Raw genomic sequence first — 23,282 nt, 5'->3', positions numbered from 1 at the left:
ATACAATGATTTCCTGAGCTTTCAAACTAATCTTCTGCTGCGACCTTGTACAAAACCTTTTGGTTGTTCCATATATATCTCTTCATTCAAATCACCATGTAGAAAAGATGTTTTAACATCTAACTATTCTAACTCAAGATTAAGTAACGCAATTAGTGCCAACACAGTACGAATAGAAACAAGTTTTACAACTGGAGCAAAAATCTCATGAAAGTCTATACCTTCAACCTGAGAATACCATTTTGCTACCAGTCTCGCCTTATACCTTTCGATACTTCCATCAACTTTCTGTTTCAGTTTGAAGACCCACTTGCATCCAACAACACTTCTCCCTTCAGGAAGCTCTACAAGATCCCAGGTATTGTTCTTGGCTAAGTAATCCATTTCTTCTTCCATAGCCGTTTTCCATTTCTTACTATTTGTATCATCTACTGCCTCCTGATAACAAGAAGGTTCCCCATCTTCAGTAATCAAAGCAAAAGATGAAGCAGAATCTTCATACCTTTTGGGAGTTTTTCTTTCCCTTGTAAACCTTCTTAGAGTGACTGGTTGCTGAACTGGTTCAGAAACTTGAACCGGTTCAGAAGCTTCAACGGCTCCCTTTGTGTCTTCAACACCTTTTTCTCTAGAAGTCTCTCCTTCCTTTTGACTGTCACTAAAAGGTCTAGCCTCCAACTGAACTCGTTGATTTGGTGATACTTGTTCTTGTTCAATTCTGTCAACATTTGATTTTAAAAGAGAAGATTCATCAAATGTTACATCTCGACTAATGACTATCTTCCGCAACGTAGGATCCCACAACCTGTATCCTTTCACTACATAGTCATACCCAACAAAGACATAACACTTTGATTTTGGATCTAATTTTGAACACTGATTTTTAGGAATAAGAGAATAAGCATCACAGCCAAATATCCTAAAATGTGAATAATCACAAGACTGACATGTCCAAACTTCTTCAGGAATTTTACAATTAGTTGCTACTGAAGGTGATCTATTAACTAAATAACAAGCAGTAGATACTGCTTCTACCCACAACTCCTTTTGCAAGTTAGCATTGCTGATCATGCTTCTGGCTTTTTCCATAAGAGTTTGATTCATACGCTCAGCAACACCATTTTGCTAAGGAGTATAAACAACAGTTTTGTGTCTAATAATTCCCTCATCCTTACAGCATTGTTCAAATTCAATTGAAGTGAACTCCCCACCATTGTCAGTTCTTAAATATTTAATAAATTTTCCTGTTCTTTTCTCTACCATTGCTTTAAATTGTTTAAAGACATTGAATACATCAGCTTTCTTTTTTAGCATAAAGACCCAAACTTTACGGGGGAAATCATCAATAAATGTTAAAAAATATAGAGCACCTCCATATGACACAACAGGGGATGGTCCCCACAGATCAGAATGAATATAGCATAAAATATCTTTACCATTATGATTTCCAACTTTAAATCTCTGTTTACACTGTTTTCCATACACACAATGTTTACAGAAATCTAACTTCAAGGATTTTAGATCGGGAAGTGATTTACGTTTCATCAATATCTGAAGACCTTTCTTGCTCATATGACCTAATCGCTGATGCCATAGACGAGCACCTGCTTCTTCCTTTTCTGACGCAAACACTGCTTCACTGACCTAAGTACTTCCTTTTAACCTGTAAATATTTCCGACCTTTTATGCTTTCATAACCACTAGGGCTCCTCTAGAGACTTTCAAGATGCCATTCTGACCTGTAAACTTATAACCATTTGAATCCAACACTCCCAAAGAAATCAATTTTTTATTCAAATCAGGTACATGTCTAACACTAGTTAATGTTCTAACTATGTTATCATACATCTTAATCCTGATATTTCCCATCCCAATAGTCTGACATGACACATTATTACCCATAAACACAGAACTACCGTTTACATTTTTATACGAAGTAAACCAATTTCTATGTGGGCACATGTGATGAGAAGCACCAGAGTCTAATAGCCAGCTATCTAAACCCTGAGAGACATTACATTCAGGTGAAGTTTCATCTATCATACATAATTCTTCAGCAGATAAAACTTCGTCTAGCATACCTGAATCGACCTGATTCGCTTCCTTCTTCGAGTTATCAGATTCTTTTCATTTCCAACAGTATTTCTTCAATTGTCCAATTTTATTGCAATGCCAACATTTTGCCTTACACTTCTTTCCCTTCGATTTAGATCTAGAAGACCCCCTTGGTTTTTCTCCTCTCTCTTTTGAGCGTCCTCTAGCTACCATGGCTTCTGATGCAGCTATTTCAGTACTGGATTTCCTTCGTACTTCTTTAGACAGGAGAGCTCCCACGAATAATTCAAACTTCAAAGAATCAGCAGTGCTCAAGCTGATTGAAGTTATGAAGTGATCCCATGATTCGGTCAGAGAACACAGCAAGGTTATGGCTTTATTTTCTTCCTGAATTTTAACTTCCATATCTGTTAATTGACATATAAGTGTATTAAAAACATTCAAATGTTCTGCAACTTTTGAACCTTCTTTCATTCGAAGACTGTATAATTATCTTTTCAGATAAATTCTATTGGTTAATGGCTTTGTCACATAGAGCTTTTCCAGTTTTTCCCACAATCCTGAAGTTGTAGTCTCTTCAACAATATTGAAGAGAACTTCATCCGCCAGGCATAACTAGATGGTACTAAGAGCTCGGGCATCCAAGTCCTCCCAGTCTAAAGTAGTCATGGTTGCAGGTTTCTTAGTTGCCCCATCCAATGCCTTGTGCAACCCTTGTTGCACAAGCAGATCTCTAACCTTCAGTTTCCAAAGAGAAAAATTGCTCTTTCCAGTGAATTTCTCCACCTTGAATTTTGCATTCGAAATCTTGGCCATTTTACTAGGGTTTCAATCTTTAGTCTTTCAACTAGGGCTTATAATTTATTTATTTTTTTCAAAAAAAATCATCCAGAAAAAAATTTATTTGCAAACCCTTTCTTTCTTGCAAACCCCTCTGTTTTTTTTTTTTTTTTTTGAAAAACAAACAAAGAAACCCTTTATTTTATTTCAAACCCTTTGTTTTTGTGAAAAACAAACAAAGATTTTATTTTCTTGAAGTTCTTTCCTCCAATATTTGTATAAAATCCACCCCTTAAAAAAACCTTGATTTGATTTCAATCTGTTGTTTTTGTTTCAAAAATTTCTGTTGAAAATAAAAAAGTTCTGGAAACTTTTTTCAATCTGTTGTTTTTGTTTCAAAAATTTCTGTTGAAAATGAAAAAAAATTCTGGAAACTTTGATCAATACCCGGATTCAACAGCAACTTGAATTAGTCTTCGCCAACAAACACGCTGCAGAACCTCGCGCCTCTCCACTCAGATTCCAAGTGACTTGGCCTGCCTTCAATGGCTTTGGCATGCAAGAACTCTTGGACAACTCTCCTTCACGCAGACCGTTCAACGTATATCAGTGAATTGCACGCAGAACGCTTGGACAACAGTGTTTGCATTCACCCTTCAAAACTGCGGTAGGAGTTTATACCAAGCAGGAGTTTTTTTTTTTTCAGTAGTGCTCTGGCAACACGCACCAACACAGCGTTTCAGTGGTGCTCTGGCAGCACGCAGCAACATGGACAGCGCACAACGCCTCTCCACGCAGTTCACACTTGAACTCACACCCTTCACACAGTAACTTCACACGCATGTCTGGCAATTTTGATTCTATGGCGCTTCCACGCAGGCAGCACGCAGGGCAGACTCCTCTTCATCCTCACACAGTGTCCTTTCACGATTTTCCACGCAGATTTCCCCCTTTATCTCTATACGCGGGCTTTTTACTTCACACAGAGCCTCCTCAATGCAGACGCTCGCTCTTCAATAGCCTATCCTCACAGAAAAACCTTCACGCAACACCAAACACACGCTCTGATACCATTTGTTGTTTGAATAGGGGAAATAATGAGGAAATAAACTACACAAATTCAATTATAAATTGACCAAGAAAAGCATATAACATATTTGAAAAACTCAATTTAAAGACACGCATAAACGCACAGGATTTACGTGGTAAAACCTTGACAGGGTGTCAAGGAAACATCCACGGGGCAAGGGATTGGAATCTCTATTAATTCAACACCGATTCTCCACGATTACATTTCTTGGGCATTCACTAGTTTTATACCAGTCTCCTCCATTACATAACTGCTATTTTGGTATAGAACTAACTAGTTACATTTTTACCCAATTTTACATAATTCGTTGTCAAACTTCCAACAGAATTCTATATAATTAGAATTAAAGCTCTCTATGATGATCAATCGCTGTGAGGAATATATGTGTTTTGTGAAAAGTGTTGCAATAGGATATGAAGTAATGGATAGCAATAAATATCTTTTCTGCAGATAGAAAAGTACGTTTCTTCTCTTAAAACTGAATAAAACCATTATGGTTTGAGTTGAAATAGATCTATGCCAATTTTAGTAGCACAAATGACTTAAGATATTCATTATGCTATGTGGGTTTTTATCTGAAATTAAATGTTGGGCTTGGAATAGCACCGAAATGGTGAACATATTTGGTATGGGGCAGTCAAAATCCCCACTTCAGGGCATTCATGCTTAAATTAAGTGAAATACTATAGTCCAAGTTTCAATAGATTTAATCATTTTTTGTTTTCTTTAACTTTCTAGATAGCTGAATCCAATAAGACAGGGTCCAAGTCTCTAGTAGCACAGTTCAAGCAGGAAAGTAACTTGGACTGAAGAATTTTGACCAGATTCAGATCAAAATGTTCACTTGAAAGTCGGTCAATTTATGTGACCTTTATCCCAGGCTCACAGACGTAAATGTTTGACATCCTAAGACATTAAAAACCTAGAGGATAATGAATAGGTCCAATCTGTTGAATGGGTTGTGGTACCAAAATCTAAAAGGATAAGGAATAGGTTCAATCATTTGGTTGGCTTGTAGTTTTGGAGCACGCCAGGGAAAGTCTACCAGGCCCGGGTTTAATTCTGGGGGATTTTGTGACCTCACACACAAATGGCCATACTATAATCCAAGTGTCAATAGATCTAGTCATTTTTGGTTTTCCTAACTTTCCATGTCTCCAAATCTAATAAGTAAGGATCACAATCTCTAGCAGAGGATCAAAATCTCTAGTAGCACTGTTCAATCATGAAATGAACTTGGGATTGTGAAGAAAAAGACCTTCACAGCAAAATTTTGATCAGATTCACATCAAAATGTTTAAGTCGAAGTGGGTCAATTTATGTAACTTTTATAGAAATAAAATCCTTTGAGGATAATGAATAGGCTTAACTTGTTGGTTGGGCTGTCGTTTAGAGGTACACCACACCAGTGAAAGTCTAACCGGTTGAGGTTCAATTTCAAGGGCTTTTGTGCCAAAAAAATCCATAAACGGGCATGTCCTTGCACTAGGGTTAGCCTTGTGAAAAGATGTAATGAACTCAACTTGGTAGAGACCAATAAGAAATGCACACAAACTTTAGTTTTAGTTTTTCTCAAAACACTTCCTATGCACACAAACACAAGCTTTAGTTTTTCTCAAAACCCTTACAAAGATCTGATATGCAATCCTTCCAATGCACACAAACACAAGCTTTAGTTCAAAACCCTTTCAAAGATCTGATATGCAACCCTTCCAATGCACAAAACACAAACTTTAGTTTTTCTCAAAATCCTTACAATGATATAATATTCAAGACTGCATTTCTCCAAGTTCATTGAAGCCCTGAACTTAACTTCAGATTCCATGAATACTTGTGAAGCAGACAAAGTGAGGTCAATTGACCTTACTCTAGTTTATCGGATTTTGGAATATTCCTCAAAATCCATAAGCTAAATGAGAACGGCTCATGAAAATCTTGACCATTTTATAAAACATATAAAATTTGAAATTTGAAGTTAAAAGTATGTTTGAGCTTTGGACTTATAGATGCATATCAAATCCTTATTTTCTTTGAGTTCTGTTAATTGTCTATGCACTCAATGCACCATGTAATTAGTGTACATTGTACAGTTTCAATGTTATTGCAGGCTCACTTGGAATACGAAAGGGGAAAGATCATGGTGTTTACGGGTCATTCTATTGGAAAGGTATTGTTTTTATTTCTATTTATTTTACAACTTAATATAAGGGGATTGTGTAATTTTGTTTATCTTTGTATTTTTTTAAATAAAAATAAATAAATTATATTCTAAATGAAAAAATAAATTATTTCAACAATAAATTTAAATAAACTTTTGAAGATCTAAGTTAACTAATTCATGTCAATATTAACTTCATATATATACATATATAGAAAAAAAATTGTTAAAATAAAATATTCATTATGAGTTATCAATAAAATATTTTAATATGAGTAAAAATATATTAACAAAAAAAAATCATTTTAATTTGTGTTGATAAAATGTATAGATGTACATGTTAGTAGCTATTTTAATGTCAAATATATATATATATATATATATATATATATATATATATATATATATATATATATATATATATATATCATTTAAAAAATTATTAATATATTATGAAAAAAAAGTTTTTTATGGTTATAGAGTTTATATGGTCACATATATTTATATATCATTCAAAAATACAATTTAAATAATGAAAAATTACACATAGTATTTTGTACCTTAAAAATATTTACAAGTTAAAATATTTGATCCGCTCTACTTATATTATATTAAATCGATAATTAAAATATATTTATTTAGGTGGATAAACATTTGCATCCGGCGAATCCCAAATATGTTTTCTGTATCACATTTGGCTTCCCTTTGATTGGCGACGAAATTATGGCACGGGCAGTTGAGGTGGGTGGATCAGTTCTGCCATGTTGTTTTAGGACGTGATGTCTTCTCTCGAATCTTATTGGGCCCTTCTATATCCGTGTGTAAACCGTCAGAAACATTGTTGCCCTATTGGAAGAGATCCATTGCAGAGTGGAAGGTATTTCATGGATTCAAAGTGACACAACAATGGAAGAAGCCCTCCATCTAAACACAGATGGAATTACTGGGTTTGTCGGCACCATCATCCAGCATTATTCGGCCATAGTGAATTACAGCAACGCAGTCAACATGAGTCCTAACAACCCCTTGATAGCTGTTGTAAAGGACTTGGAATTCAGGTAAGCATTGTTGTATTGCATCCTTCATTTTAAATTTTCTATCTCTTACCTCGAAGAAGTCTGAGTATAAGATCCCACGTTATATACCTGCCAAAGTTAAATTAAATTTATATATTTGTTTTTATATATGGTTTATATATAGCGTTTATTTTATTTTTCTTAATATAATGTTAATAGATAAATTTATCAATCTTGAAAAAGACCAAATCCAAAATTAAAATAATCCTTATAGTAACTTGGTATATATATGAATGAATGTTTATTTTTGTTTTTGTTTGCTTTTTTAGTATCTATATTATTTATTTATGTATTGTTATTTTTTTAAATAAAGTCAATAAATAATATTTGAATAACATGTTACTTAAGAAACTTATCTAATATGAAATTGTAAAACACCTAAAGAAAATTAGCAAACAATTTTATTTTTAAAAATAAAAATACCACATTCCTTATTGAAATAGATCTAACTATCCATTTGTGTATAGATGTACCTACTCAATTAAGGCATCTTTTTGTTGTAATTTAGCACAACACATTCATTACTATGAAATCGGATGAATTAAGACCAATAAATTATCTTGTCTCAATCATTTTTCTTCAAGATATCAGGTTTCATGTATTTCATAACAAATTCCATCTACTCTCTTTGGAAAAGTATATATTCCATCTTTTACCTTCTCAATATAACTTCTAGATGTCATTGTTCCCACCACATTTCTTCCTAGTCTCTCACTAATGTTGGATATCTCAAAAATATCATTGGTACTACCACAGTAACACTGTTTGGTTTGAGCTCCTTTACTTGAACAATCAGATTTGTTTAACTTTGCCTAGTTATCCCAAGTTCCATATCTAAACTTTTCCAACTTAACAACAAAGTGTCTGCTCGAAACCAACAACTTCTCCAATCATAATTGTTAAACTTAAAAAATAATATACACAAAATAGAGAATCTACAGGACAGAGATGTCTAACCTAAACCATAAATTGAATAACAAAAAAACACAAAACACACATGGAAAGAAAAAAATGTTTATGCTATCCTAAAAAAAATGATATATTGTTAAAACATTAAATTGTAATTTCTAATTTTTTATATATTTTATATAAAAATGAACATTATTATTTACATAGGTTTCAAGAGTTAACTTAATTGATTTGAGAGTCTCTCATTAAAGCATCTTTGGTATTGAATTTTTTTATTTATTAATCTCTTTGATTTTATCCATTTTTATTGTGTTCGGCGACACTCTAAAGCTTTAAACATTCAAAATCTTCAGAATAGAGTTTTGTTGCTTTTCATAATTGATTTTGAATTGCAACTTTCTACTACTACACTATTTGTTGGTATAATAAATTTTTGACAATTCAATCTCTATCATACCTCAACACATGAAAATATATGTTTTGCTAATAGTATTATTTTATATATTGTAGTGAAAATATATGTTTTTGCTCAATATTAGTAAGCCATTTATTGTTTTGAATAATTGCGTGGGTGGAGAAATTTTGTGCAAAACTGTCCTGCAAGGCTTTCCTTGAGAGCAATGGGACAAGTTTGGAAGCAGCAACGTGAAAACGTGTCCAGATTGGAGAATGGAGTACGAGAAAATATTGAACTGACCATCACAGAACTAGAATAATATCGTGTACAATGTTTCAGAAATGGCATTGGATAATATGATTCTTTCAAAAAGAAACAACATAACACAGACTTCGATGAGGTTCTAAGCTCAACAGACTGAAGCTGGCAGGCTTCAGGGATGAAATCATGATGATGATGATGATCGAGAAGAAATGAATCCGACCATATCTTGTAATGAATTGGACGGAATTACCACTCCTCATACTATCAATATAGAAGGACATATCAAGAAGAAAAATGTTTAAGATGTGAAAGATTGCATTGAGCATCAAGAAATGAATCCGACCATATCTTGTAATGCATTGGAAGAAATTACCACTCCTCAAACTATCAAGATAGAAGGACATATCAAGAAGAAAAAGGTAATTGTGTTGATTGATTCGGGTAGTACCCATAATTTTATTCATTGTAAGATAGCCAAGGAATTGAATTGCTTCCTATATCCAACACCAGAGTGTCAAGTGATGGTTGTAAGTGGGGGAACCACAAATTGCTCTAGAAAGTGCCATAATATCAAGCTATCCATGGGAGAATATGTATTTAATAGCCCAATGCTTTCCATTCTAATGGCTGGTGCTGATGTTTTATTAGGAGTCCAATGGCTATAATATTTGGGTACGATAGCTTTTAATTTTCAAGAACTTTTCTTGAAATCTTTTTGGGAAGAAAAGGAAGTTGAATTGAGGGGTGTCAAAGGGAAACCAAGAAAGATAATCAACTCTAACAACATGACAAATCTTCTATGTTGACACCTAATCCGAAACGGATGAGGTGAAGCTGGACAGTCATCTAGAAGATGAACTGATCCGTTTTGTATATGTATAAATAATAATAGTCTAATGAATAAAATCACAAGTTGTTTCTTGCGCTCATTAATTGCTGGAGTTACCCTGGCCTGACATGGTATCAGAGCACAGGTCCCAGAAATAGCTCCTGCCTCTGCCAGGTTTCTACTGCTTCATGAAACCTACCTCTGTCCTGAGACTGCGTGCTTCTGGAGGTGATCTGAGCGCCTCTGGTCTGACATGACTGTCCAGATCTATGTGTCGATGCGTGGAATGCACTGTTGAATACTGCGTAATGGTAACTGCAATGGTGACTGTGGTATCGCTCAGTTTTTTTACCTCAGTCTTTACTCGCTCAGTCTTTTATTCGCTTCGTTTTTATTGCGTTTTTTACTGCAACAACTCTTCTTCCTTCCATCGTATTTTCGCTGGAAACGCTGCGTTGTTTGTATTGAGGCCTGCGTTTTTTATTGAAACATTGGAGTATATGACATGGAGGTTCCACCAAGAAGCTGCATTGAAGCTGCGTTGAAGCTGCATTGAAGCCTGCGTTATATTGTTTTTGTATTGAAGAATGGCTGACATTTTTGTATGCTACTTAATACTGTAAATGCTGTATCGATTTCCCAAGACGCAGCCCGTATTTCCAAGGGACTGTCAGTGCTGTACCCCTTTTCGAAAAACTTGACGAATTGTTTTGAAAAAGAGTGTTAGATATCGAAACTGAGTTTTTATTGTAAGAATGGAGGTATCAGAATGACTGCGTTGTATTAATGTATTGAAGACTGCCACTGCGTTGATGTATTGTTGCTTTTTAATGGTTGACTGCGTATTGATGCAAGAAGACTGCGTATTGATGTATGGTTGCCTTTTTAATGGTTGACTGCGTATTGATGCAAGAAGACTGCGTATTGATATATTGTTGCCTTTTAATGGTGACTGCGTTTTCTTTATTGAAGACTGACATACATGGTATCTGTTGACTGCGTTTTTTTTGAAGAGAGTAGTATATGGTTGACTGCGTTTAATGGTGACTGCGGTTTTTTTATTGAAGACTCTTGGTATGGTGACAGCGTTTTCATGGCTCCACTCCTGCACATCAATGTAATCCGGCCTCACCGCAGCGTTTTCATGTGATATAGTGATATATGTGAGCAGTGATATATATATGAGCGTCCCTTTTTTGTTGAACAGTGATATATGTAAGCAGTGATATATATTTGAGCGCCCTCATTTTGTTGAACAATGATATATATGTGAGCAGTGATATATATATGCTGATGGAATGTTAGAAGAAAAATAAAATGCATAAGGCTATCATATAAGGATTTTTTTTTCTCTCTCAACAGAAGTGTTTTTGGCAGAGATATTTTTTTTTTACAGAATGCATTCAATCATTTCAATGGTCAGAATAGTTCTCATTGGCAAGGAGAACTATTCTGAATGGTCTCGGATGGTGAAACACACCCTTATCTACAATGAGATGTGGAAAGGAGTGTGTGTCGGAGAAGAAGATAAAGACCCTGTGCAGCCCACATCAGACAAAGAACTCGCCATTTGGGAAAACAAGAATAGCAAAGCCTTTGCATTGATCGCAGCATCCGTAAGTGAGGAAGTAAGTCGTCATATTTCATCCTATTCCACTGCCTTTGAAGCTTTACAAAAGCTGAACTTACAAAAGCTGAACTCTATGATACACATTCTGCACTTGAATTTGTTCAGCTCATGATTAAACTCTTCACTCTTGAACTGAAAAATAATGATCCTCTTACTCTTGCATCTGAAATAAAGTCTATAATGCATGATATTAAATCCACTAAGGTTGAGCTGGATATCTCTCTTATTGCCTTTCTCAAAGCACTCTATCCTACCTACTCTAACTATCTTGAGTCTTTACAAGCAAATGGAAATCTAAAAGATATAACCTTTGACACTCTTGTGAAAAAGTTTGCTGAAAGAGAGAAAGCCTTTGGAAAGAAAACAGTCCCTGAATCTTCTGAAGAGACTGTTTGCCTTGCTCATAAAGAAAAGCATCCTACTCAAGATTCTACAAGAGGAAGAGGTGGACGAAGAGGAAGAGGAAGATACTTCAGAGGCAGGGGGGGCAGACATCCTCAAGCAGAAAAGGCAGATCTGCATTGCATTCGCTGCAAACGAAATGGATCACATGATGCTTCTACATGCAAGCTACCATGGGACAAAGTTGAGCAGAGAAGAAATCAGCAGAAAGGTAAAACTGATGACACAGACAAAGGTAAAGCACCTGAATCCGCTCACTATATTGAGGCACAATGTAACATTGGAGTAAATGAAGATTTGTTTAATGCTTCACTTGCTTCTTCGAAAAATGACTGGTTGCTTGATTCAGGAGCAACCTGTCATATGACTCATAGGAAAGATTTCTTTGAAGATTTCACTGACAATGTTGATGGAGCAGTATACTTTGCAGATCTGTCAAAAATCAAGCCATCAGGGCTTGGCACAATCAGGCTTAAACTGCCTGGTCTTCCAGACTTTCTTCTGGATCATGTTCTATATCTCCCACAACTAAAGAGAAACTTGCTGTCCCTGGTCCACATCCGCTAGCAAGGTCACTCCATTCACATGTTTGATGGCAAGCTTGAGGTAAGAAAGGCATCTGACCACTCACTTGTCATGAGGGGTATAGAAGAAGAAAGACTCCTTAAACTGCAAGGAACCTCTGCTCATGCACAACATTTCTCATATATTTCTCATCATGAAGAAGGTGCACTTCCATCAAGTTTATTATGGCATGCTAGATTTGGACATTTAAACTATGATAGTCTCCGCTTGTTGAAGAAAAATGGTGTTGCTGGTTTGCCTACAATTCCTAGAAAACATAAACAATGTGATGCTTGCATTCTAGGAAAGCATAGCAAACAGTCTTTTCATGATTCACATTCAAGAGCACATAGGAAGCTTGAACTTATTCATTCAGATTTATGTGGTCCAATGCCTGTTCCTTCTGCAAATGGAAATAAATATATCATGACATTTATTGATGATTACACCAGAATGTGTTGGGTTTACTTATTGAAGAACAAATCTGATGCTTTTCAAACATTCAAGAATTTTCATAAATGGATTGAAAATGATGCACAATCTCATATTGGGTCTATTCGCACTGATAATGGAAAAGAATATACATCAAATGAATTTGAACACTATCTTCGCCAACATGGGATTAAAACTCAAACAACTGTACCTTATAATCCTCAACAGAATGGTGTAGCTGAAAGAATGAACAGAACAATTTTGAATATGGTACGATCCATGCTTTTCTTCAAAAATGTAAAGACAATGTTTTGGGCTGATGCTGTTCTATGTGCTGCATATATAAAGAATAGATGTCCATCTAGTGCTATAAGAAACAAGACTCCTTATGAATTGTGGTATGGACATTTTCCTTCGGTAAAACATCTCAGGATATTTGGTTCCACCTGTTATGCTTTAATACCAAAGGTACATAGAAACAAACTTGGTGCTAGAAGTCGTAAGTGTATCTTCCTGGGGTATTCAAACACATCTAAAGCATACCGCCTTTATGATGAAGTAAATAAAAAGTTTGTTTTATCTAGAGATGTCATTTTTCTTGAATCATCCAAATCTGACAGTGTTGTTGAGCGGCAACTTGATCGCTTGGATAGATTCACAAAACCGAAATCATTCCAAGAGTTTGATAATCAGATTCCACATCTTGAAGGGGGGATTCCTATACTAGATCAACATGTGGAATCTCCTTCTGAAGAACAATCTCCCCTGCATGACACTCCAACAACGGATGATGCTTTAAGTGATGTAATTGATAGAATTGGGAGACCTAATCTTGATTCAGTCCCAACTCAATCAACAGAACAGCCTGGACCATCTCAGAAAGGTCCCCCAAAGTGGCTGACAAAGACACTTGAAAGTGTTCATCCTGATGAAATTGGAAAAACAGGAACCAGAAATTCAAATCGACAAGATGGAGGTGATGTAGATAACTCTAATTCACCTGTTGATATGGATGTTACTTATGATTGTGAATTGAACTTGTCTACAGATTTTGAACCAACTTCCTTCAAAGAAGCTGCTTCTCATGATGAATGGAAAGAAGTGATGCAGAAGGAGTATGATGCCCTCATAAAGAATGGCACTTGGAAGTTGGCTGATCCTCCATTTGGAACCAAACCAATTGGCTGCAAGTGGGTCTACAAGAACAAGTACAAAGCTGATGGCTCACTTGACAAGCACAAAGCTAGGCTTGTGGCAAAAGGTTTTGCATAGAAGGAAGGGGTCGATTATGAGGACTTTTGCTCCCACAGCAAAATGGGCCACCATCCGTACACTCTTTGCACTAGCTGCTCAGAATGGTTGGAAAGTCCATCAAATGGATGTAAAAACTGCATTCTTGAATGGAGATCTAAAAGAGAATGTTTTTATGTCCCAGCCTGAAGGATTTGCTGTGAAAGGACATGAACACAAAGTATGCAAACTTGTGAAGTCCTTGTATGGCCTCAAACAAGCACCACGAGCCTGGTATGAAAAACTAACTGAGCATCTTCTGAAACTCAACTTCAAACATTTTGATCTTGATGATGCAACTTTATTTGTCAAGAAAGTTGGCAAAACAGTTGTATATCTTGTGGTATATGTAGATGATCTTTTAATGACAGGGAACAATGAAAGCTATATTGCATCCATAAAGAAAGAATTAGGAAATTTTTTTGAAATGACTGATTTGGGTATGTTCATTACTATCTTGGCATTGAAGTAACCCCAACATCCAAAGTCCATATTTCTTTCTCAAAAGAAATACATTGGAGATTGGTTAAACAGATTTGGCATGACATAGTGCAATCCCCTTTCTACTCCAATGGAACAAAACTTGAAGCTCACATCTATTGAAGGAAAGGAATTTGAGGATGCAACAAAGTATAGAAAACTTGTAGGAAGTCTCATCTACCTCACTACTACCAGACCAGACATTTCATTTGCTGTTGGAATCCTCTCCAGGTTTATGCAAAAGCCTTGTGAGGGACATTGGTCTGCTGCAAAAAGAGTTCTAAGGTACTTGAAGGGAACTCAAGACCTTGGAATCAAGTATACACAGGTGGACGACTTCAACTTGATTGGATACTCTAATTCAGACTTCGATGGAGACAAAGAAACTGGGGTATCTACTTCAGGATATGCTATGAGTCTTGGATCGGGAGCTGTCTCCTGGAGATAACGCAAACAATCAGTACCAGCAAATTCCACAACAGAAGCAGAATACGTGGCAGCAACTGAAGCAACGAAAGAAATTGTGTGGCTCAGGAAAATTCTTGAAGATTTGCAAGTAAAACAAATACAATCTACTCCACTCATGATTGATAACACCTCTGCAATAAAGTTGGCCAAGAACCCAAAGTTCCATGATCGTACTAAGCACATCAATACTAAATATCATCTGATCCAACATCATGTTGAGGCCAAAACAATTCATCTCCGTCATTGTTCCACAAACGAGCAAATTGCAGACATCTTCACCAAAGCGCTTGGAAGAGAAAAGCTTGAAAGATTCAGAACGATGCTTGGACTCACCAACATCCCTTCAGATTAAGGGGGGGAATGTTGACACCTAATCCGAAACGGATGAGGTGAAGCTGGACAGTCATCTAGAAGATGAACTGATCCGTTTTGTATATGTATAAATAATAATAGTCTAATGAATAAAATCACAAGTTGTTTCTTGTGCTCATTAATTGCTGGAGTTACCCTGGCCTGACATTCTAAATAAAGAACAATGGGGTGTAATTGCACAATTATGTTCACTAGAGGATCCCACATCGAAATCATGTATTTCTCCAGATCTCCAAAACGTTTTGGACAATCATTCCAAGGTATTTGAGACTCTCAAAGGCCTCCCACCTATTTGTGATCATGATAATGCTATTCATTTGATTCTAGGAAGTGTTCCTCCAAACATCAGGCCTTACAGATATCCATATGCCCAAAGCAGTGGGAACTCATTCAAAATTTGCAAAAGATCCCAGTTCAAATAGTATTGCGAGAACTAGACAAGGAAGGAAAAATCATATTGGAACCTGAAGCAGTCACAGAACCGAGAAATCGACAGCTACGAAATAGATCAATTTCAGAGTATCTCATCAAGTGGAAAAACTTACCCACTGAAGATTCCACATGGGAGGACAAGAATTTATATAGAAGCATCAAGAACTACTCAAGCATTGAGGAAAACACTTTTTGAAGGAGAGGGGCATGTTAGGTCCCTATACTACTAGTGTAACCCCTTATTGTTATTAGTACAACCCCCTTATTATATTGTTGTGCCCATGTTGTCCCCATATTGTTATTATTGTGCCCCATAGAAGCCCACTATTGTTATTATTGTGCCCTTACATTATTATTGTTATGTCAGCTCTCATTATATTATAACCCCTTAGACTCCTATATATGGAAAGGAGGTCTTGTCATTTCTATCATCCAAGAATTGTTCATTTGTGTAATGTAAAGGAGGTTGCCCCCTCGAAGAGGATGATTTCTAAGGCGTTCATCTATCTTTTCTATCTTTTTGTGAGCTGGTTTCATAACAGAAGGTCAGTCTGTAGATGTTTCATTAGTCCAATAGCAGGTGGGGTATCAAGGAGGGCAAACACCTAGATTGAGCACAATGACCAACACCATTATTTCCTCAGAAGTAGGAAATCCAAGAATTTCTCAACAGATGGAACAATAGGAACATGAGGGGGATTTTATTTAGCCTCCTACAACCAGTGGTAGAACCAACAGGGAAGTATGGTAGACAATGAGGGATGCAGAGGAGTTTGTCGAAGCTCCTAGAACTGAGAAGAGAAAACGTAAACAACCTGACAAGTACCAAGCCTAGGTAGCACAGGTTGAAGAACCCTCCAACTTTTAAGAAGCCATAAAAAACCAAGTTTGGGTGGATGCCATGGTAGAAGAGTATAGTTCTATCATGAAAAATAATGTCTAGGAAGTGGTACCTAGACCAAAGGATAGATAAGTTGTACGATCAAGGTGGATCTACAAGATGAAATATGCTGCAGATGATAGTATAGAGAAGTACAAGGCTAGGTTCATGGCAAAGGGGTACGCATAAAAGGAAGGAATAGACTATGAGGAGACCTTCACCCCAGTAGCCAGATATACCTCTATCAGATCCGTTATATCCCTAACAACTCAAATGGGATGGGAGATTCACCAGATGGATGTCAAGATAACATTCTTGAACAAGGTGATAGAAGAAGAGGTGTATATAGAACAACCTGAAGGCTTCCAAACTCATGAAAATAGAACTCATGTTTGCAGGTTAAAGAAAACCCTGTATGGGCTCAAGAAAGCACCCAGTGCATGGTATGTTTGGATTGATAACTACTTGCAACAGTTGGGATTCATCAAGAGTGATGATGGTCACTATATATACTATCTAATGGTGGAGAATGAACCACGTATTTTGGTATTATATGTGGATAACTTGTTTCTAACAGGGTCATCTAGGCTCATAAAGGACTGCAAGAAGAATATTGAAGCATAATTCGAAATGAAGGATGTGGGGTTGATGCATTATTTTCTAGGATTAGAGGTTTGGCAGAAGAATGGGGAGATATTCCTTGGGCAAGGAATATATGTTACAGAGATTTTGAAGAGATTCAGAATGCAAGATTTTCGACCCATGGCTATGCCCATGATCACCAACTAGAAGAAAATAGATGCATCAGGAGACAACGAGGTGGACCCCACCTTATATAGACAACTCATTAGGTCACTCATGTATCTGGTCAACACTAGGCCAGACATATGCTTCACTGCCAACACCCTTAGTCTGTTCATGGTGGAATTGAAAAGGGCGCATTGGGTAGAAGCTACGCACATTCTTAGATATGTGCGTGGAATAGTTGGATATGGGTTGAAATACACCTGAGGAGATGACGTCAGATTAAATGGATTCACAGATGTAGATTGGGAAGGTAGTTCAGCAGACCGAAAAAGTACCTCCGGGTATTTCTTCAGCGTTGGATCAAGAATGATCTCTTGGTGCATCAAGAAGTAGAATTTGGTGGCTCTGATCTAAGCAAAAGCCAAACATATGGTAGCCAACATAGCTACATGCGAAGCTATATGGATTAGAAAACTGCTTGTGGGTTTGTTGAGGAAGAGGATGGAAGCGCCCATTATTTTTTGTGATAATCAGAGTTGTATTAAACTCTCTGAGAATCCATTATTTCATGATCGGTCGAAACATATTGATATCATATGTCACTTTATCAGATATTGTGTTCAATGTGGGGAAGTATAGTTATAGTATGTCTCCACAGGAAATCAGGCAGCAGATGTACTCACAAAATCTCTAGGAAGAGCTAAGTTCATCTTATTCAGGGAGCAAATGGGTATGGTAGAGAATCCGTTTTAGTAGCAGAAACAAGTGGTTTCTCAGTTGCAGTAGCACGAAATGGGAGAGAGTTGCAGTGCATATGCATTGTTGGCAGTGGCAGGGCCATCAACAGTACAAATGCATCTTTTGTGCAGTAGTTGGTGGGCAGCGATGTTAGACATCAACAATGTAGAGGGAGATGTTACAAAGAAGGGTGATGCTTCAATAGGTTGCATTTTAGAGCACATTCCTCGCTAAGAGGGAGTGTTGATTTCTGGTATCATCGGGTGTGCTCTAAACCTCAGAATTTGGAGGGAGGCTTGGGCACATGTATTTCAAAATACCCAGAAATCATTTTCGGAAATTTCACCCGGAGACAACTTTATGAAATAATTAATTATTTTTAATGGGTGACTAAGTCTAAACTTAGGAAATTAAAATAATTAAAGGGTATTAATTAAACTGAGGGTGAAACTTCTAGAAGAAGACAAGGATCAAGTCAATATGATCTAAGCCATTGATTAGAATCTAATCTGGGCCGTTGATTACTCAACTGGAGGATTATAAGAAGGACTTCAATGGGCATTTGGAAGACACACTGAGCAGATACTCAGTTACCCAAGTAAGATCGATTTTCTCACTGGTCGAAGTTTTGCAAGAGGAAATCAAATTAGAGGGAGAGTTGCAGGTGAGAAGGAGAGAGGGCATCAACATCAGTTGGGAGTGCAAGAGCATAAAGAAGACACAGAGCAGAGGAGGGACAACGATGAGGTTGCGGTTGACGTTGGGAATGCATAGTCCCCACACAAAAGCTGACACTGTGAGATGCAGAGGGGGCAACAGGTCCTCTTTAGAGTTATAATCTTGCTGAGAGGCGTGAGAGTATAATTTGTGAAATTTCTCACAAAAAATCCTCTTCTATTCTACTAGTTGTATCTTGTACATGAGATTTTTGTTGAAGATCAATAAAGAAACCCTCATCTGCTACACTGGTTTTCTCACATTTGTATTTTTTACATGGAAAGTCCCAATATGATTTCCTTAACCAGTTTTTAACAGAGTATAAGATAGGAATTACCCCTTTAAATTTTGTAAATCTTCGTAAAAGGTAGGTTTTACTTTAATACATAAATTTTGCACTTTCTTTAATTTAATTTTTTTACTTTACATGCCGTTATTAAAGAAAAGACACTTAGAGGGTATTTTGTGATTTCACACAGTCATTAAAGAATGAAGAGTTATTTTCATTATTAAAGTAATATATGTGATACAACTGAATACACATATAGCTATCTTCTTTCACGCTTTCTTTTCCTTTTCATTTCTTCTTGATTTCAGTGTTACATCCACAAAATTTTATAGTTGCAACTAACCGTCAAAGTAGTGTATTGAATATTGCAGGTTTTGAACCAAATTCTAGCAAATATTTTCCTTTACAGATCTATATATCTACATTAATAATTTGATTTTTATTACAAATGACAACAACCATAGTTATTTCTTTACTTTCATTGAATGAGACTATCCGACTTTATTTTTTATGTATGTAAACCAAAAAACTCTATGTTCCTTCTATCATCCTCCCTATATCAAGAACATTTGCTATCCCGAGAATCACACTTATATAATTCTAGCAACATACATCAATGGCTCAGAACCATCTCCAAAGCCATTGGAAGCTTGAAAGAACACACTTCTTATTAGACTTGGACTCATGAAATCCCCACTACTAAAAGGATGCTCGAACCAATTGACTGACATGGGGAATTTTCTACATATTAACAACATGATTCAATTATTTATATATAAGAAATTTGAAAAAAATAACATTATATATAGAAGGAGGGCAAATGGTGCAGAACGTAGTCGACCACAGTGATAGTTATCGTTATTTATAGGGACAATTTGAAACAATTGGGGTGATGTTGATGATCGTCGAACATTTATAAGAGAATTAGGGAAGCCATTTTATTCACTGTGACGGTGTTCAGAGTTTTAAGTGACTTTTTAATTGTATGTAAATAATATTGAATTTGATGGTTGATTTTGGAAATATTATAGTATTGGATAGAGCGAAATGAAGTTACTTATTTACCTCTTATCCATCCAATGCAGGAAAATTTACTAAATAAATATTCAAAAATGACTTTAAAATAAAGCAATTTTAAAATGAAGTCTAAAATAAATACACCATAAACTCATGCAATAAAAGATTAAACTTGGATGGCAACCATGGAGAATTTGATCGAGTTTGTAAACAGAATACAGAGGGCGTGTACGGTTTTAGGAGACCATGGCGGTGAGGGTGCCAGTGCGCTTCCCACGCTATGGGAAGTGCTTCCCATCGTGGCCGTCATCGGAGGCTAGAGTTCTGGAAAATCATCTGTCCTGGAAAGCATCGTGGGAAGGGATTTTCTACCTCGGGGTTCAGGTATTGTGACGAGGCGCCCTTTGGTGCTACAGCTTCACAAAACAGACGACGGCCCAGAATATGCAGAATTCTTACAACTTCCCAATAAGCGATTCACGGATTTTGTTCTTAGACAACGCATGGAGGATGCGCGACAAGTGTTTGACGAAATACCCCTGGCAGCTACTGCACTCTTCCACATGCAGCAGTGGTGTTTCCAGGATCTGGAGCAGGCTCTGCAGTCCCGAAATTTCATTGTTTCAACTTTGAATCCTCATGCAGGCAGCCGTGATTCTATTCATCACCAGGGTGGATCACTGACCTCCAGATCTGGCCTGGATCTACCCGATCCAGACAACAATCGAAGGAAAAGCCAAAATCCAGGAGATATAGAACCTCTCTCGGAGACGGAGTTGGATGGCTCAGATCTGACAAGAACCGAGCCACCCCAGAATGCCAAATCCGGGTTTCAAGTTTTTGTGAAGACGCCAAAAGGAACCACAATCGTGGTCTGGACTTCTGACAGCGACAGGGTTTCAGATCTAAAGAACAATATCGCCAAACAGACTGGCTACCCAGCTGAGGAACAACATCTGGTGAATGAGGGCAGATCGATGCAGGAATGCAGAACCATGCAAGGATACAACATCAAGTCAGGTTCCACAATCATTCTCAATATGAGATTACGAGGAGGAGCCGAAAATGCTGGAACTAGCTCGCAAAGCAATGGGTCATTTAAGGAAGCAGTGAAGGGCAAAGGAAAAAAGCCCACAGCCGTCATGGAACCTCCAGGCCAGTACATTGTAGACCAAATGCCGGAGAGCCCAGCTATCTCCATCGAAATCCCAGAGGTAAAAAGTATATATTCAGATCTACAAAAAAATGCAGTTATTTGCAGATTTAACGGTTTTTGGCCTAGAACTGATGCACTGTATCAATGGATTCACTCGGTTTGGACAAAAAATTGCCAAATCTACCTATACCCCAAAGATTTTTTTATAGTATGTTTTGAAAGAGAGGAAGAAAAGGAAACAGTTCTCAACCAAGGGCCATGGTTCTGGGGTAGTGCTGGACTCTTTATTACCCCTTGGTTTCCTGATTTTGATGCTAACACCATGGTGGTATCAAGGATGCCAGTATGGGTGAGGATGCATAATCTTCCATTACATTTTTGGCATTCAAAGGTTCTAATAACAATCGGAAATACCTTGGGGAGAATGTTAAAGATAGACGTAGAGAGACACATAAAAGGAATATTTACTTTTGCCAGAATATGTGTCGAGGTAGATCTTAGTCGAGGACTACCTGAGAGCATCATCTTAAACTTCAATAATACACAGTGGAAACAACCTCTGGACTATGAGAATACAACTTTCAGATGCCGGGGATGTCAACAAACAGGTCACTTGTACAATGCATGTCCAAGCCTCAACAAGAGCAAGCAACAACAAAGGAAGCCGAAAGGATGGCAGGATATAGATGCTGCATGGAAGAAGGTAACTACAGCAAAGAAAGAAGAACAAACTACAGCAAAGGATAAAAATCAGGACAATAAGGACAAGGAGATTAATGAGGAAAAGGAACAAGAGATCTAGATGGAAATAAACGGAAACAAACGAAGCCACAGTCGTGAAGGATCGGATTCGGATAAGGAGCAACCAATGAGTACGATGGAAAATCAGCTAGCCGTTATTGACTCCCCTCCCATCATGGATGTGTTGTTGGGAAAAGTATCCAATACGGAATGACCCTATCCCACTCTAAGGGTGATAGTACCTCAGCAACAACTGAATACAAAGCTATTCAAGATTACTTCTTTATGAGATGTAAGAGAGAGGAGAAAGGGATCCACTAACCGTTGTCTTCCGCTAATGGTTGATCCAATCTTCCCTCTTTGCTGCTTGCTCCCAGCTCCTTGCTCTTTCACTGGCCCAGCTACACAAAGATCCTGCAAAAGCACAAGAAAGGGAAACTACAAGAAGCATACATCCATAATTGATTCAAGGATTAGAATAAATCAAATATACAAGCATCAATACGCCACAAAGACACATGCATATAGAAGAACCTCAAATGCTTTATTAATGGAAGAAGTAAAGTTCTGAGAGTGTTACAACCATAAGAGGCCCAATCCAGCAACACCTCCCAGCAGAAAGAAATCTCCTCTTCACCTCCTTCAAAGCAATCACCCAATAGTTCTATGCACAAACCAACAACACTTCCTTACATTCACAAGATTCCAGCCTCCTTAGACCTCATGAGAGAGCTCTATATATAGGAGATTTGGAGAAAGGATGAGTCAGCTTGAGGCTGGCATGAAGCTGACTAGTGTCCTCTCCCACTTCAGTTATTCTTCAGTTCTTGAATCCACTTGGAGTTTCTTGCTTCCACTTGGAGATCTAGATCCTCTTACTCGTCACAAGGCGAATTCCCTGATCCAAGTGTCATTTTGGAAGCTTCCTGGCATTTGACACCTTGCAGAATGACTGTGCCACTTGGCCAATCTCGCCCAACGCAGGTGGCCTTCATTAGATTTGACATTCAGCGCAGGTACAGAGTGGAGCAGTTGACATTCAGCGCAGATGCTCAGTGGAGCAGTTGACATGATCCAGAATTAGCTTGTTTTTGAGTGTTTTCAGGTGGAGAACTGATTTTCAGTGCTGTGGTTTGCTGACCTTGTTCCTCTAGGGGTAGGAACAACATGTTTAGGGACTTTGGATCCCTTAGATTATTGACATTTCATGCTTCATGCTGTAAGGCACAAAAATGTCTATAACAGTTGCCCCCTAAAGTATGAGGTCGTTTATCGGGTGAAATGCTTTATCAGGAGGATCCGAAGTTCATTCAATCGCTGAGAGGTGCCCTGTAATAAAATACAATACAATACATTATTTTTCATTCTGCTT

The sequence above is a fragment of the Pinus tabuliformis genome, chromosome 2_1, assembly GCF_031772625.1.
Source record: "Pinus tabuliformis cultivar Carrire ecotype Pingquan chromosome 2_1, CPIR1, whole genome shotgun sequence".
Lineage (NCBI taxonomy): Eukaryota > Viridiplantae > Streptophyta > Pinopsida > Pinales > Pinaceae > Pinus > Pinus tabuliformis.
The sequence above is the reverse complement of the archived record's forward strand: the minus strand, read 5'-3'. Positions refer to the sequence as shown.